This window comes from Crassostrea angulata, chromosome 6 (genome assembly GCF_025612915.1).
Source record: "Crassostrea angulata isolate pt1a10 chromosome 6, ASM2561291v2, whole genome shotgun sequence".
Taxonomy (NCBI): Eukaryota; Metazoa; Mollusca; class Bivalvia; order Ostreida; family Ostreidae; genus Magallana; species Magallana angulata.
Genome location: NC_069116.1, coordinates 8,191,343 through 8,198,366, shown reverse-complemented (window position 1 = coordinate 8,198,366; position 7,024 = coordinate 8,191,343). Strand labels below are relative to the sequence as shown.

The 7,024-nt window shown below is 33.4% G+C and overlaps 1 non-coding gene across 1 annotated transcript; it reads left to right on the top strand.

The window, feature by feature from the left end:
* Window positions 1-6,116: 6,116 nt before the first annotated feature.
* On the top strand, window positions 6,117-6,188 carry Trnah-gug (transfer RNA histidin (anticodon GUG)). The gene has a single exon. It is a non-coding gene; the product is annotated as a tRNA-His (tRNA).
* Window positions 6,189-7,024: the final 836 nt, after the last annotated feature.

Sequence of the window (7,024 nt, the reverse complement as noted above, 5' to 3'; positions counted from 1 at the left end):
AATTGACGATCTTAAAAACAATTATAATATATTTCTTCTTCTAAATATCAAACGGGAGACAGGGTGCAATGATATAATGAGAAACTGAAATGTTTTAGTTTTACTTTGATTGATGGGGTTCTAAATCATGGGTGAGGGGTGTTTTGATTATGTATTAAAAGCATGTGTAAAGTTATTGTTTACAATTTCGTTTTAAAGTTACGCATATTCATATTTTTAAGCACATTTCTACGAAACGCGAGATATTATGATGTAAACATTTTAAAAAACAATGAAATGTCTTCACAACCAGAACAATGTCGGTATCTTTGCTGGTTACTTTGGAAAATGTGAAATGGAGCCTGAACTAACTTTATGTTTATATTGTCACTCACCATTTGCTAATTATTCCACTTTTATGTTTGCAACTTGATTTATAAATATACAATTTTGAAATCGATGCCATATAAATCAAGATATACGATTCAATTACCTAAAAATTTATACTATAATAATTTGTTTCATATTTTTGCAATTAAAATTTACTTGTGTACCATATTATTTCTACGAACAATTAAACAAGGGTAATTAAAAAAAAACAAAAAAAAAAAAAAAAAAAACCAAAACAACCAACACATATGTTGTGATGAGCTGACTTTTTTTAAAATATAAGCTTGTTCTTCTAATCAACTAACAAGTAAAAAAGTCGTATATGCGCTTAGGTTGGTTATTTATTTTTGATTTTCGGTTTCTCCTTTTCATTGATTTATTTATCTAATTATTTATTATATCATTAGTCATCTTATGAATTGATTAAATGTTTTGAAGAATAATGACTTTTACCCGGGTACCTTTTTAAAAAATTTTGTTCGTAAATTAAAAAAAAAAGCAGAAGAATTAAATGTAATTTTCAATCATTTTGATAAAGAAATATATGAGTGATTGTGTATTTTTAAATGATGTTTTAACTTTTAAATGACCGTAAAAATATGTGCATGTGGTCATCTAGAGTTTTTGAGATACGGGGCCCTAAAAATACATATTCTTTATACCTGGATTTCAAACATCGGGCTCGAAAACAACAAAGGCTCCTACCCTGCATGGGGGCTTAAATTTTTGGTGACATCTACTAGTGGTATACCACTACCACTGTGAAAATATGGTTAATTGGTCATCTCTAGAATTTAAGATTCGGGTCCCCACTTATAGAACACTATTCAATCATTATAATGGGGTTATAAACATAGGGCCCTGAAACATCAAGGGCCACTACCCTGAGGGCTGAAATTTTCAGAGTCATCTTCAAGTGGTAAACCACTGCCACTATAAAAATATGGTGATATGGTCATCTCTAGTTTATGAGACATTGGACTCTAAAGAATATGCACTATAATTATTATAAAAGGATTTTAAAAATCGGGCTCTGAAACATCGGAAACAATTTTCCTCTAAAACGGAGGTTTAGCCTGGATGAAATTCTCACAAACAGACAAACAGTCTGATAGATTTATCAAGAAATTCTTAAAACATTCTCGTTTAATACAATTTCAGAACTTGTAAAACTTTTTTTCAATAAATTACCTAAATTAAGTTCTATGTGTAGTTCCATTACACACATGTTCAACTTTCAGCATTGTCTATAAAAATAATAAATCGGCAAAACGAAACTTAACCTGTACAGATGAATGCAGATATACATGTATGCACCTTGGGAGTGTAGAAACATTGATTTTAATCCTAACTGGATTTTCATAAATATTTTTTATAAAATCTGAACCAAAAACGTGAGGGAGAAACCCTACTATGGGGGAAAAGCTACTATATAGTAGCTTTTCCCCCCGGGGGGAAAGGCTACTATATAGTAGGTTTTCCGGGGGGAAAAGCTACTATGGGGGAAAAACTGCTATACAACACCGGGCTTAAATTTTTGGTAAGCACAATGAAAAATCATGTTTTAAACTGTCATTTTCAATGAAATATGAAGGAATTGAGGAAAGAATTTCGGAGTTTTATCCATTTTTGACTAATAAAATATATCTAGATTGCCTACAGTCTCTCCAAAAACGGAATTAAACAAGCTCTTAATTGATCTCATCTTTAAAACGATGTAAAATAGAATATAGATATCAGGATTACTTTTCCCATGATTTAATTCAGAATGTCAATAAATTGTTTGACTTTCTACACAATTCAAAGCCGTAAAGTACGGGGAAAAGATTCTTCAAATCAATTATGAGGATATAATGGTTCTAGCACCAAAAAGACACTCTGGAATCATTTACTTATAGATCTTGACCTTTACCATACTTCACGAGCGCTAAACTATGGTTAACAATACTGAGTTTATTCTTAACTACAATTTACGAATCGTAAATCATAGTTAATTATTCCTTAATTATAATTTACGATCCGTTAACTATAGTTTTTAGTTTTCATTTGCAAAACCATTTTTAACCTTTGTAAACTATAGTTTACGAATATTAACCTACGTTTATCTGTCTGCAAATTATACATTAAAGTCAGACGACACGTTCCTCAATTTTATATAACTTTTTCCAGGGATTTGTTATTGATTTACTATTACTTTCACGTCTGTAACATTTATTTGCATTCATTAACTATAGTTGTTAAAGGAAGTGAAGATGAAAAAATTATCAAGGGCTAAAATTTGTCTGTTTGATGTGTATAATGATATCTGAAAACCGTTTAGACAGAGCTTTCCTCAGTAAAAAGATATACCACTTAGAATAACTAATTCTTGCAATCCATGAGCGCTGCCATATTGTTAAAATCATTACCTCCCTGCTGGGTTATCTCTAAGCATCTAAGAGAGGGCAGCACTGATGCTGCCGTCAGTGAGACACATTGCATTTTTACACACGTTTAGTAGCAGAGATAAAATGCAATCATCAAAATGTGAATGGAAACTTTAAAAGGATTATGTAAAGAGTTGTCTTTTTAAACAGTGTTTATTGAGGAAGATTTTGGATCTCAGAATGATGCATTCCCACCAGCAGTTAATGTGACATGTAACTAGAATGGAATGTCCGTGGATCAGTGTTATCATGACCTATTTTTTCTTGCACTCGGGAATTTCTTGTTTATGAGTTTGAGCATTATGTGTGCTAGATAAATGAGCACACAAGGTACATGCACAGCATCCTGACTTTTAAAAAGTGTCTTAGTCCTGCTATTCTTCTGACAGCATAAACAAAACCGGCGTACATGTCATCAAGATCTTATGTATAAAAAAAAAAACAAATCAGAAAAATTTCCAGGGCATTTAAATAAAAAGTAACGGTAGGAAACCCCACAAAAAAATGGAATTACAATTTTTTATTAATTTGAATTGAAATCTAAAAACAGCATTTTATTTTTGTAAACACTGACTGCCACATGCATATCCGTACAAACATCTGGAATGTGATGGTCTTATATTTCACAAATTAATTTATCTATATTCATTTTTGTACAAATCATATATAGTTATCTGAGGTTCATTTATAGAATTGTACTAAATCCTTGTCTCCTCATGACAATACACAAAATTTTTCTTCACATCAAGGCATATTTTTTCTTCTTAACTTTTATCAACTCTGTACATAAACACTGGCCTAGTTCCAACATTGACCCAGTCACCAGCAGCAATGTGGCTTATCTACGTCAGAGAACAGATGCATGCTGGGGAATAATGGATTACCTCCATAAACCTTTCACTGAGAGTGTTAAATTGATAAAATCTCTTGATATAAATAAACAAAAAAGTAACAGACCTCATTTTTAAGTTTCAAAAGGCTTTTAAAATTTATTAAGCAACAATTATTATTTTCATGTTCACTTCCTTTAATCATAGTTTCACCATGGTGAAACAATAGTATTACACTTCTTAAACATAGGTGATCGCGTTAGCTATGGTCAACGGGTGTGAAATATAGATTTTCGTCGTTTTCTGTCCGTAAACTATAGTTTATAACCGTTCAACCTAGTTTATCGACTGTGAAACTATGATTAGCCAATTTTTGTTAATTTGGCGTGCCATATACATATACATGTATGTAGTACAAATCGTGAAACTATATATATCGGGTGAACTATGTTTTGCAATCGCAAATTGTTGTTTTCAGTGTTAATTATAGTTTTACACTTCTGAAACACACACGATCGAGTAATTATTGTTCACAGATGTGAAATATAGGCTAACGTCGTTAACTATAGTTTTTTGTCCGTACTCTACGGTTTACAACCAATAAGCAAAGCAAAATGTTACCGAATATTAAACAGCAGTAATAAATATCAGATAAGAAAAAAAAAACCCCAAAAACCTGCACATATATGAATTAATACAATGTCTTCTCTTGTTGCATGATGATAACCTTATCGCCTACATATGCTGGACAAGGTCTAAATCAGTCGGTGATATTTCCAGCAATGGAGTCCATGTCATTCGATCCTCACCATGCTTCCTCTCTAAATAGTTTCACCATGTGATGTTGTTTCGTTCAAAAACTTAAAAATACCAATATCTAGACAAGCTGCTGAAAAACACCATCGGTTATCAGATGAAATACGCGCTGTTTTTTAATTGGATTATCTAGGATAGACATCATTGGTCATTAAATACATGCATGTACTATACGTAACAGAGCCACCAAGATGAAAGGGTCCATTGTAAGACAAAAGTCAGACAAAGAGTGGACCAAATGCTGTTGGTAATCGTATGAGTGGTTTAGATGGTGCTGGCGATCAGATACACTGTACTTACTAACAAGACGCATCGTAAAGTAGAGAGCTCATCGGAAACTATTTAAGACAGCAATAAACACGAGAAATGTTACTGGTTGTTTTATGATGAGGACAACACAGCACTTGTCATCAATTTAACTGATAAACAAGTTACAGGTACCAGAGGACACTGACACAACACATTTTTCATCTAATTATCTGGGAATTAATATGCAGTTGATGCTTTGCCAGATACTAATAAGTATCTTGGTAGATATTCGGTTTGTCTTGATAATTGGACTGACGCATTCGCCGGATGAATTATATTTCTTATACATAATCGAAGTTGAGGCTGAATTTGCAGACATGAAGTATTAAGCATTCTCTCGAATTTCGGGACAATCCTTCATACTTCATGTCTGGAAATTCAGCCCCGACTTCTGTTATGATCGGAACACCAGTATCACATTACATATTTGTTATTCGATGACAGGAAAAAACCCAACCTGGTCTAAGAACTAAGTATGTGGAAAAGAAGAACGTTAAATTGTTACAATACAGAAAAAAGACGTTTCTCACAAGATAATACATGCTTTTCATGTCTTTAAGATATCAATTGATTGTAAACTCCTGTTTTCTCTTCAACTTCATCTTCACAGATTCCCGGTCACGGCAGTGGCTGTGCAGTCGCTGTTACGACAGAACAGTTTTTATATCCAATTAAGAATTCCCACTGTGTTACCCCTTTCTCTCCACCCATTCAATTCGTCTTAGCATTTTCCTGGGCCCGTTTTTGCAATTTTGCAGATATTTATCGGCAGAGTTATGATCTTTTAACCCTAGAGTTTCCCAAGTTTTATTTTCACTGTGTCTATGTGACTGTTTATTATAGTATGATTTATATGATATATGAACTTCTATAAGAAAAGAGGTTATTAGTAAAGATGCTGATTGTCATCATATAATAATTATTGTGCATAATTAAGACGCCAGGATAATTTCATGATTTAAAAGTCAATTTTTGACTTTTATGGGTTATCATTGCAGTCCGGCACGTGATCAAATCCGATATGGATATTGTACTGCTCTTTAGTCAAGACTATATTCGGCCAGAAGATACCTAGTATTCTGCAAAGACTTCGGATCTAGAAGGTGTCTTATCTTGTTTGAATTTGCTTTAGTCATATCATTTTGTAAGACTCGACACCATTTAGGAGGATTACAATCATATAACTCTTGAAGATTAAACAAATAAACATAACTACATGTACTTGTAGTTTCTTTACACCTGTCGCACACCTTTGTTTTCCCTCTTATAAACAGCTTTCGCCCGCAAACATATTTTCAAAAAGGATATTAATAAATAAAAATATACAATTTAATAACTCTATTATACCTTATAACCTGTTCATATGGCCGTGATCGTATAGTGGTTAGTACTTCGCGTTGTGGCCGCGACAACCCAGGTTCGAATCCTGGTCACGGCAGTGGCTGTGCAGTCGCTGTTACGGTAAGACAGGATATTTTTTAGCCTCGCTATGAATTTGCCGACACCTTACACTTTACAGTGCTTCCGTCATATAATCTATTCAGAACCGGATATAACGTCAGACCCCTAGAGGCAAATATGTATAATATCCAGGTATGGAATATAAGTTTTTCGCTTAAAATATACTTTCAAGGATAACAGTTATGCTACTCCTTTGAGTATGCATGGAACAACAGCGGTATATTTTCATTGCTCCATGTCCATTTCATAATTGTGCCATTTATTTCATCGTTACTGCTTATATATATGATATACACATGCATAGCCAGATGCAAGGGATACTGCAATCGACTTTTTTAAAAAATTGTACAGGTAAAAAATGACCTGTCGCACATCTTTGTGTTCCTCTCAAGAACAGCTCACGCCCACAGACAAATTATCAAGGATGTTAATAAAAAAAAATATACAATTCTGTACCTCTGATAATTCAAATAAGTGTTCATATGGCCGTGATCGTATAGTGGTTAGTACTTCGCGTTATGGCCGCGACAACCCAGGTTCGATTGTGGTGGAACGACAGTAGTTAAGGTCGAGACCAATCTTATTTACGTTCACTTATGGATTCACCAGTAACTCCCTCGTATTCAATGAATCAAAAAATCTGTTAAACTGATTCACCATTAACTTCACTTGGTAAGACTAAACTCTTCCCAATTGATGGCATCACTAAACCTGTCACACTGAAAACCAAAATATGATACAACTGACTGACTGTGGTTTCTCTCGACAATCGGTTTTTGTGTGGCATTACTAACAAACAAAAGTACTTCAATT